General features: G+C 38.5%; 1 pseudogene; it reads left to right on the top strand.

The window, feature by feature from the left end:
• Positions 1 to 12,129, top strand: part of LOC133979550 (xaa-Pro dipeptidase-like) — a 50,269-nt pseudogene that overhangs the window by 31,816 nt on the left and 6,324 nt on the right.

Here is a 12,129-nt window from a genome sequence, read left to right as displayed (position 1 = left end):
TGTGTGTGTGTGTGTGTGTGTGTGTGTGCGTGTGTGTGTGTGTGTGTGTGTGTGTGTGCATGTGTGCGTGTGTACGTGCGTGCGTGTGTGCGTGCATGCGTGAGTGCGTGCGTGCGTGTGTGTGTGCGTGCGTGTGTGTGTGTGTGTGTGTGTGTGTGTGTGTGTGTGTGTGTCTGAATTGATCACTTCCATCTGCCAAAGCAAGATTGATTCAGGCTGTCACACAAGTATAGTCACAAATAATGTTATCCGTAGACAGGCTGCATCTGTCCGGAGGAAGCAGCCCAAAGTTTTAAATTGAAGTGAAGTGCACAACTCCGAAAGCCTCATTGTTTGGACCTTCAGGACTTTCAAGGCTGACATCAAAGCAAATTAGACTCATCAATAAAAGACCCAATCGGATGTTGGATTTGAATAGAAAAATAGTGGTCCAAGTATTGATCCCAGCAAGATACCACATTAAAAGAGACAGCAAAACTCGATAAGTGCCAGTTCCTTGAGACCAACTAAGTTCTGAAGATAATATTAAAGGACTAGGGTGAAATAAAGAACACAAATAGCAACAGCAAGTTGGTAGATCAGGAATTATGAAAAATGCACTACATCAAATTTACCCCAAAACTACACCCCTCTAATGAAAGGTAAAGTGAGATTTTCCTTGTACTGTTCTCATACTGTATGTCTGAGTTTGTTAAAACAACTTTGGTTTTATTTCTTACTTGAGTGGAGGATGTTCCAACAATTAGACTAATCCTCATCTACTTCAGGAAAAACTAATCAGCATAATTCTACCTCAAGCAGACCCCCTACTGAGGGAGCCTTAGCCAGCCTACAATTTCCATACTTCTGTTAACTCAGCCCTGTGTCCTTGTTCAGATATTACTCAGTGTTTCCATGCAGGTTGAACTATGTATTATATAGCTTATACAACATTCAAATCCACAGTGCTCTTGTTCTTTCTCTGTGGGGCTCTGAAATCAATGAATGATGAAACTGTTAGCTTTGTATCAACAGGCTTATCAGAATACTGAATCTTAATAATTATGTCACCATCTATGGTGCATGTCCTTGTATCTTTAATGTTGTCATCATATGCACAAAGTTTAAAGTGTTTACTTCCTCAGCATAAAAAGAATTATTTATACAATGCAATAATAGAAATAGAAATCATGGCGTCAGATAAAGTTATAGTTTACTCAACAAAAGCAGTATTTAAAAATATGCATTTCACAGAACAATGGTGTAGATTCTATTTTAAATTTCAATTAGATTTGTGTGTATTTTGTTTCTTTTTCACTACTATGTACCTTCATTGACATTCGTATTCCTGATTGCTTTCACACCTGAGCTCTCCAGTAAAGCTTACCCAGTTTGGGAGAAAAAAAGTGCCTTCTGCCTAGCAATTTATATTTCCACTTGGCTGATGGTCATGCACTAACTAAAATTGAGAGATTGGGAGTATGACTAAATTTATGAATGAATAAATGGAACTTGCTCCAGGCAGGTGAGAGCTTAAGTCTTAAGTGAGAAAGATGTATTATTGTAGTATTATTATGAACCATTCTCACCTGTGCTACATTTTAAATTATGTAGCTTAGCTTTAACTTAGTTATGCAGTGCAGTGACTGGTAATCCCACCTCATCTCAGCAAAAAAACATAACCTTTACCTAAAATTTGATTAACTTAATTCATATTATCGTCATTGTATATTGTAATTTTTATAATTCATATATAGAGATTACATAAAGTTTATGATCCTATACAAAATGCGAGATATCATTGGCAAGCCAAGATGAAAAGAAAGTTTGCATTATTTTTTGTAAATTAGATGAAAGAATTAAGCAATGTCAAGAAAAGTGGTTCTGTGTGATCTGTGTTCCTGTGTCTAGACATTGCTGTAAAATTGTATAACAATGATGATGTCAGTGACATAAATTAAGTTGATTTTAAAGGAAATGAATATGGGGCGGCTGTGGCTCAGGAGGTAGAGCGGTTGTCCTCCAATTGGAAGATTGGTGGTTCGATTCCCAGCTCCTCCAGTCTACATGTCGATGTGTCCTTGGGCAGGACACTTAACCCCTAATTGCTCCCGTTGCTGTGCCAACGGTGTATGAATGCAAGTGAATGGTTAGCTCCCTTCTGATGTGCAGGTTGGCACCCTGCGTGGTAGCTGCCTGCCATCAGTGTATGAATGTGTGTGAATGAGTTGTAGTGTAAAGCGCTTTGGGTGGTCGAAAAGACTAGAAAGGTGCTATATAAGTACAGTCCATTTACCATATGTTGTATACTTTGTTTGGTGCCTTTTGGCAGGGTGTGTCTGAGATACACTCCAGAAGGTATTACAGTAAGAACCCACTTAACAGAATATGACTACAGGCAGTTTTTTGTGTTTTAATTAAACCCTCTTCTGGTCATCTGAAGAGAATAAATAATCTGAGTTAATAGTGCTTCTCGCTACAGTTCACTGTCTACCTAATTGCCTGAAGCAGTTTTGTAGGAAGGGGATTGGCTTTCTGAAGGAAACCTAAAGTGATCTGATTTATGTTCTGTGTATGAAACTGTTGCCCCATGTTGGCTTGAAAGGTGGCTGTAAAAAGTCTGTAGTTTGGCAGTGGTCACCTTTGAATTATTCAAGGTAAAATTAAAAACAGATCAGTAATATTAAAATGTCCACAAAAACTCGATTTATAGGAGCAGATCCACAGGGAAGAAGGGAGGCATATTTACAGCATATGTACAGCTTCTTTCCACAATTAGTGCTCAGTCTTGCACTGTTCAGGGTTGCACAGCTTGCTCAAGGAGAGCTAGAACACCTAGCTGCTTTCTGAACCTGCTTGAGTATTCAGAGTAGCAACTTTCTACAACTTTGGTTATTGTTGAAGTCATTTTCTGTAAAACTACTTATTATTCATGTATTTCACCAAAAGTTCAAGTCTAGTGTGTGTCCCCAGCCACAATGCTCTCTCGCTGGCCTACACATGTATTAATTATGGCCCCTTTTGTCCTGAAAGACCAAGTGTCTTTGAAGGCGCCCCTGCTTCTATTGCAAATGCCCAAAGCCCTCAAGGAGTAAAGTTTTGAGTTCAAAGCTGGACGATTCAACTGTATCTGCACAACTTACAGCTGGCAGTAGAGATAAAATTTCGGATGCAGGGGAATTGGCACTCAGTCTACGGTGACAGTGGTGGCTTGATGCCTGGTGCCCCAAAGTCTTCCTTTGTACTACCAGCAGGAAAAGTCCCTCTCTGCCAGGGGGGTACCGAGGGAGAACAACAAATTTATGAGTGTGTAACATGAGGATACGTATATTCTCATGGCGTGTCTGGAAATTGTGTGAATTAAGCCAATGATTGGTCTATGAACTAATCTGACTTTTCCAAGTTTATTGTATTTTGCAAAAAAAGGATGAATATAATTGGATTATACTCTGTGCTTATATGCACATGAATATACATGAGCATAATACAAAACTGCTTCAAGTTTAAATTGGGCACAATTTACTGAGAGCAATGGCCTTGTTTAGTTAAGGCCACACTGGCAGAAAGGGTGGTAGAAAGGTTAGAGTCTGGAAATCTAAATATTAAGTTATAATACCCAGGGCACAGGTTAAAAGTTTAGATATTTAAAATGGCATTTCCAAGTACTTTATACTTTTCTATCTTTCAGTTTAGAAATGTCAACAGTTTGTAGTAAATCCCCCATCCGCCCCCATTAAATAAATGTTTGGATATAACTCATATATCTACCTATCACCGCAGTGAAATCTGAGCATGGATCACCCTCTTGATAGTCTGTCGCCCATGTCTGGATGCTTTCTTTCATCACACATTGTTTAGACTTACCTGCATCATGTATCTACAGTCACTCATAATAATGTATTATTTCCTCCATTGTGTCAAAAGAGAGTTGCATCTCCCCCTACTGTTTTTACTGTAAAAGCACCATTGCAGAATCAAATCAAAAGAAAGGGTATACTCAAATCAAGGAGAAAAGGTAAAATCTCTGTGGGTTCCAGCATATGTAGGAGTGAGGGGGAAATGAGGGGGTGGATGAGATGGCAAATAGGGCTTTAAAGAAAGGAGATATACAAATGCAAATCAGCATCAGTGAAACAGAGGTTAAAAGTTTCAACCAAATGTGGCAAGAAAGGTAGGACTGAGAGGGGAAAGGGAAGCATCTATATCAAATTTAAAAGAGTATGAAGGTTACAAGCAAGAGTAGGAAGTGGACACTGTAGAGAGGAAACAGTGTTGACAAGGTTAAAACTGGTGCACTGTGTATTAAACAAAACACAGAAATTGGTAGGGAAACTCCAGGCTTGTGTGAGGGATGTCAGGAAGAGGAGTCTGTGGAGCATGAATTTTTGAATTGTAGGAGGTATGAGACACTGAGAGAGATGATGAGAAATAATTTCAGGGAATGCAGGGGGGTGCAGGAATTCACACTGAAAGGTGTACTGAACATGGGTGAAAGAGCACAGGTCTAACAGGTAGGCCTACTGTTAGATTTCATGAGGGACACAGGGCTCTGTCATAGGATATGAGGAATAAGCAGAGATAAAAGGTTAAACTGGCTCAGATGCTCGGATAGGGATTTATCAGACTAGTTTGTAAAGCATGGAGAATAAAATGTAGATTAATTTGTGTTTGTGTGTGGATTTTTTCTCTCTTTAGTATAGATTGTTAGTCTATTTTCTGGCTCACACTCCGGAGCAGATGGTGGCGGTAATGCACCAAAAAGCTCCTTCCTCTTTAATGGCGTTTAGCCGTCATAGAAAAAAGAAGAAGAAGAAGAGGAGGACCAGCGCATCTCTATGGCTGTAGCACTACAGTGAGCTGTGTTTTCTTTTTTCTGACAGCATTTTACTGACTAGAATACGTATTTATCCCAGGTCAGATATTCAATAGTCACGTTAGCTTTTTACTGTCGGAGAATCGATATTTATGTATCAGCTCGCAGGCAGGTTTAAAAAGTTGTTGCTAGGCAGATTCACCGTTACTAAGTTACCCTGTCTGTCATCCAACATACCAGTTCACTTTGTAAGGGTGTAACAACTATTGATAATGAATGTCACATGTATTTAAAAATGTAAACTTTCAAAAAGAGAAGCACTTTCTCTCTCACTTTCAGTTTCTAACGAACTAAAAAGAGACACATTTAGTAATTTAGTAAACTCACCTGCTGGTGGCCTGAACTACTAATGAATGACTTCATTAGGTACACCTGGCTGTGCTAAGCTAATTCAATACAACACCTCTGCTATAAATTCTACATTTATGTGTTAGTAAGTTTATACTATATTTATAGTTTGTGTTAACATGGTCAAAAAAAGTTGTTATGCTACTGTATGTTTATTAGAATGTATTATTAGCCTACATATGTTACTGGAATGCATTACATTGGTGTTTATTATTATACATATTTACCCCTCTCATGTATGTTAATGGGGTTGACAAAATATTAGGAGCACCATTCAATATAATGCACCCAAATACACCACCATCATTGACTATGATCTCAATAATAAACATAAAGCAAAATTATCACCATCTTGACAATGTCAACAAAAACTGAAAATGAATCTATAACAAAGCTGGTCTATTGGATTGCATTAGATTGCACAGGTGTACCTAATCAAAAGGCCAGTGAGTGTGTGTTTGTAATATGTAGCTATACATCAGCATAATCATATTTGTGTTTTTTTGTATTTCTTTATTATCATAAAGTGTCTTGGCACTGTGTCTGACAGTGGTAATATTGCCTCACACATCCAGGTAACATGTCATATAACATACAGTAATTGTGTTTCTGACAATATAATAATTTTGTAATCTCAATAAACCAAACTCCATTTTCATCATGACACAATGCAGACTGACTTCTAATGACCATTAGATAAAACCACACAATGAACTACTGATATAATAATCATAAATGTGTCACAAATGTGCAGATTACAGGCTAGAACAAACTAGAGGTACAATGTATGACATGCTGTTAATTCAGAATGCCAGAAACCATGCCCTCAGAAATTAACATTGAATTTTAACACAAATGATGTGTTACTGTCTCCTTCAATAACAACCTCTACCATCTCACTGTGGCTGTATCTTTACAGATACAGATACACCTTTAAACTCAGCCAACAGTGAATAATACAGAAGCCAAATACTGTGAGGGTTGTGGATTAACTTTTTGTAGTCAAGGCCAAATCAGATGTGCTGTGCTTATCTTATCAGCAAAGCCAAGGGCCAGAGAGCAAGATTTATTACCAAGACCCAACACGTTACAAGGTTCTCTATCACTAATTCTGTCTTAATGCTTTCTGAGGACAGCCTGGTAAGGCCAGTTCACACACATCTTCAGACTCAAATCTCATTATGTTTCAGTCATATCTGAAGGATTACTTCAGATATGACTGAAATATCACGGGTCTTAGTTCAAATTAATTGATGATCCTGAACTCACTTACATAATTTCTTATCATAACTTTCAGTGTAGCCTCCATAATTCCAGGTGAAGAGAGATTAAAACGTGTTGATTTGGAAAAACATGCAGTCCTTGACAGAAAGTGATGATACCACATAACAGAAATCCTAATCTAGACACAAAGTCTTCCATTTAATAGCTATTCTTTTCAAACACTAGTCCACCCTGGGACTCCAAATATACGTCTCCTTGTCCTTTCAGACCTGTCTACTGGCTCGGTAAGGAGACCCTGAGGGTGTCTGCTGCCCTCTTTGCTGAGAACCGTGGAAAACTGTGCAACGGGCTGAAAGCCAAAGATGGATTGGTGTCAAAGTCTGTTGTGGTGCTGCAGGGAGGAGAGCAGAAACAGAGGTACTGCACGGACACAGACCTCCTTTTCAGACAGGTTAGTAGTTTTTAGTTCACTCTGGGATTGGTGCAAAACTGAGACTGGGGTGGGGGTAAGGTCTTGCATACATTTATCCATCCATGCAGCCATTATGCTCAGGTGGTCCTCAGCTAACAGTACATTTAGGTTCCCTTCAGAATGCCATGGTTCAGTCTCCTCTCCTTAAAGAAAGGCACCAGGGGCATTCTGTCGAGGTGCCCCAAATCTTCATCTGGTTCCTCTCAAATTTGAGAGGAATTTTTGTTTTTCTGGCACTATTAATCTCCTCACTTCAAATCAAAGGACACATTGAAAGTCTTGTATTTGTCTGTGTGGACTTATGTGGCCTAATCAAAACACAACATGTTATATTATCATGTGATCATCTCTAACTTTGCTTTCTTCAAGCTAACTATTATAATCTCCCTCACTATTGGCCTGACTGACTGTCTGACTTTTGTAGGAGTCTTTCTTCCACTGGGCTTTTGGAGTAACCGAACCCGACTGCTACGGAGCCATTGATGTGGACTCAGGGAAATCCATCCTTTTTGTTCCCAAACTGCCTGAAAGCTATGGCACTTGGATGGGAGAGTGAGTCACAGTAATCTTCAAAGAGTTGTGTATATAGCCAACAATCATCACATGCTGGCCTTTTGCTGTTAGCTGCAACTTGAAGAAAGGGTCATGTGCTACACAGTAATATACACATGTTTACACTGTGTGTAAGAGGGTTTATGATTATTGAATTCATTGTAAATGCAGCCAAGAACCCTTAAAGACTTTATATTTTTGTTGTCACACAAACTTCTGGTGACATTTGACTAAACCGAGACCGTAGTCATCCAGTCCACATGCTACATGTGAGAGAAGAGAACAAATAAGCTCAAATAAGTAGATTGTTTTGAATATCATGTATCCTCCTGCAAAAGGCCTAAAATTCCACTTCAAACTTAATTGGCACTTTTATGCAAGTTCCAGGTACCAGGTTCTCATTAATTATTCTTCCTTCCTCCGATCTTTGTTGAGAGTACTTCAGGTCTGCCCTTTAACTCATCTGATATGTTTTTAGAGACCACATCTTAAAATGCCTGTGTCTGACTGTATGTGTCTTTTTTTTAGTGTCTGGACTGTACTTGACCTTTGTGTGTTTTGCATCTGTTGACAAGATCTATCCTAAAGAGCACTTCAAGAAGAAGTATGCTGTTGATGAGGTGCAATACGCCTGTGATGTAAGTCTACCTTTGTTGTTGCTCATCTATTCAACCTGTGTGAGTGTGTGTGTGTGACCTTTTCACTGTGCAGTATCTGAACTTTGACTATAAGTCACTGAGCCATGAAGTTACAGGAGAAGACAGTAGTGCATCCATAGACTTTTTAAAGGTGAAAGCCATCATTCTTTTATTTGAACCTGTAAAAAACCTGCAAAAAATGATACAGTTGGCATCAGATAGTAGGAGTGATACAAGGTTTATACTGGGACCTTGAGCAGTAGAAGGTGACATTGCATCTTCTCAAATAAACATGTCAAGAAAATTCAATTATGAAGCACTGCCAGCCAAATTTGTCACAATTTGTTATTCAAAGGGATACTAATAGAAATGAAGTGTGGAAATTTCAAAGATACTGTATGAGGCCTGTGTGTTTGCATGTAACTGGATGTTAAGTGCCTGTGTGCACATTTGTGTGAAAGAATGTCAAATGGCTAAATGTGGTCTCTAGTTGGACACACACACATGTATATATAGATATACATATATATATATAGATATATAGATAATTAATCTGATAGAACAAGTCACCACTAAACATCCCTCTGACTGACTTCAGCCATCAATGTTCATCCACTTAAATTCTCTGGGGATCTTATTTTGAATTGTAATTTATATCTGTAACCAGCAGCTTCATTCTCTTCATTTTAACAGGCTTGTCTAAGAACTACGCTTCTGTTCAGGCTGGCTGTGATTACTTATTTTGAGAATTTTGGAAAACAGTCATTTACATCAGTGTTGACAGCAGATTCCCAGGGGAGCGATGTTGGAGGGATGACAGCTCCCAAGCTATTCTGGAGAAGTGCCAGTTGACAAATCAAAATAACATATTCAGACTGTAATAGAACAGCTTTCATGGCCAACAAATCACCAAGTTTTCAGTGAAATGATCACATATAATTTTACTTTAATTTCTATATTTAAACTGTGACCTTTTAATGACGCACCCTGCAGAGGACACATTTTCACATCTCTAGACTCACCTAGAGTTGGTAGATTTCCTTATTAGTTACAGGTTACGATGCAGATCATCACTTTAATCAACACCCAGTTCTTTCGCAAAGCAATAGCAGGTCAATGCTGCAGTATAATATTAGAAAACAACTGGCATAATAACATCCTCCTCCTTGGTGTCACTATAACTGTTATCTAGTCAGACAAAGACATTACTGGCTGGTGTTCACTATTCTTTGGGCAGTGCTGCCTACAGAAGGACTTATAAGAGAACAATCTTTCTTTTTGTTAAGAACCGGGTCATGAATATTTGAGCAGTTGTCTATTTTTCAAACACTCAGACATGACACACACACTTTCTCAGCACGGGCCTGTTTAATATGCAAACAGTTCACCTTCACAGCAGTTTGTCGAGACTTGAAATGTGAAAACTATGTTCTTAATAACTTCAAAGGCTTCAGGTTATCTTCATGTTGTTCTGGTTCAAGTATGTGCAATGACCTACAGTTAGGTTCATATATTTTTGGACATTGACAGAATTTTTGTTATTCTACCTGTTTACCTAAACATATTCAAGTTAGTTATAATGAATATGGGTTTAAACGAGACTATCAGCTTTAATTTGAGGGTGTGTAACCCTCTCTTTTTAAAATAATTGGACAATTGATTCAAAATGTACAATTAGCACGCTCTTTCTACTTTTGCTATCTACTTTGCTGCTATAATGCTGTTAATTTCCCTGTCGTGGGACTTATAAAGGATTATCTTATTTTAAAGCTGTTTCATGGACAGGTGTGGGCAGTTCTTTTGTTATTTCATCATCACTTCAGCAGGTAAAAGGTCTGGAGTTGATTCCATGTGTGGTGTTTGAAATGTGTTCCTTTTAATCTACAACATGTGGACAAAGCTCTCAATACATGCTATCCTAAGTCTGCAAAAACAGGGGGAAAACATCAGAGATCAAAAGAACAGTAGGAGTTGCCAGATAAACAGTTTGGTACATTCTAAGAAAAAAAGAACACACTGGTGAACTTGGTCTGCTGTCCAGAGAAGACAACTGTGGTAGATGACCTCAGGATCCTTGTCATGGTAAAGAAAAACCCTTCACAACATCCAGCCAAGTGAAGAACTCTCTCCAGGAGGTGAGCTGTAAAACAAGGTGGAGGCAGTATGACGGCATGGGTATACATGGCTTCTAATGGCAGTGGGTCAATAGTTTGTATTGAGGATGTTACAGAGGACAGAAAAAGCCACATTAATTCTAGAGGGTATAGAGATGTACTGTCTGCTAAGATTCAGCCAAATTCAGTACATCTGGACCATATGCCATATGGACCTGAAACATACTGAAACAAAGCAGCTCAGAAGTGGAATATTCTGCAATGGCTGAGTCAATCACCTGATCTCAACCCAAATGAAGGATGCATTTCTCTTGCTGACAAGACAAAACTTAAGGCAGGCAGACCCTCAAACAACAACTGATGACAGCTCCAGTAAAGCCCTGGCAAAACATCACAAAGAAGGAAACCCAGTGTTTGGTTATGTCCATGGGTTCCAGACTTCAGGCAGTCATTGCATCCAAAGGATTCTCAAAAAAGGATTAAAAATGAACATTTTATTTATGATTTTAGTTTGTCCAGTCACATTTGAAGCTGAAAGTCTTCACTTCAATTGCATCTTGATTGTTTAATTTCAAATCCATTGTTGTGTTGTACAGAGCCAAAATTGTGAAAACTCACTGTCCAAATATTTATGGACCTAACTGTATGTTGTTAGGCTGTAAATAAGTCAAGTTTTGTATATTTCTATTTGCTCTGCAAACTTTAATCTTCTGCTTGGCTTTACATGACTGACAAGTGTGTTTTACTCCAGTGGGTTACACAAATGTTTTTCATACTGCAAAAATGAACAAATATTATTCAACCATTAAAAACTTGTACCATATGCTGTCAAAAACTTTCAGCTATGTGTGAAAATGAGAAAATGTCAGATTTGTGACTAATTAAGTTAGTTGAGACAAACCTGACAGGTTGAAGTTATTGTTGCAGCTAATCATTGATGTATTGAATCATTATTGCACTTGTCTATTAAGCTTCAACTTGGATTTTTTTGGGTAATAATAGCAATCCTCAAATATCAACAGTATCTGTGAACATTGAGCCAGGGATATTTTACCTGACATTTATGCTGTTAGCAGAGGAGTAATAAAGTTGCTTGAGGTTTGTCATTTAGTGTGCTGCTGAGGACCAGAGAGGCCACAGAGCCACAACGGTGCCTGACAGAGTGACCTTTATTCTGCAGCCTGAAAGCAGATTAATCTGCTGCTCTACTGTGTGTTTCAGTCTTCTAATTACTCCCTGTCTGCTTCCTTACAGATTGCTGATGTCCTCACCAACCTGAGTCCAGCAGTTCTCCTAACACTGGTATGCAGTTTATTTCCACACATTTAAGTTACTACTTATTGAATCCATTTCTAGTTTTCCACATTCAGAGTGTAGTTAGGACAGTGCATCACAGTAAGCTGGATGCCCCACAGTTGGCCCTTCGGAGGCTACGTCTGGATGAGGAAGAATGGGCATCGCCGTAGAACATGGTTATGGTTATTGAAGTCATGTAGCACAAAGCTGTTTGTCACATTGCCACAAATCAAAATCCTCTCAATTTGTTTGAATTTAAGCTGTTAAATATCAGCACAGAATACCTATTGAATAGCTATTGAAAGTCTGAAATATTAAGATTGTCAAAATATGTTATTGTACTGAGTGCTAAAATGTGCAGTTTAAGAATGAATGTAAACTCCTTTCAATAATTCCAGAGTTGCCAAAAACCTTTTGTCTTTCTCTGACAATGGAATAGATAATTAGCCTGGTCACAGACCAATTTATGTACAGCATTAGACCATTTCACGTGTTTTTTTCCCCAATGCAGCGAGGACAGAACACAGATAGTGGGAGCATCTGCCGTGAAGCTTCCTTTGAAGGAATTAGCCGGTATGTTTAATTGGAGTCAATTTGCATTAGCATAATTATACTTTGTTCTGGGAGGTTATT

This window comes from Scomber scombrus, chromosome 1 (genome assembly GCF_963691925.1).
Source record: "Scomber scombrus chromosome 1, fScoSco1.1, whole genome shotgun sequence".
Lineage (NCBI taxonomy): Eukaryota > Metazoa > Chordata > Actinopteri > Scombriformes > Scombridae > Scomber > Scomber scombrus.
Note: the sequence above shows the minus strand (reverse complement) of the source record. Positions and strands in the feature narration are given on the sequence as shown.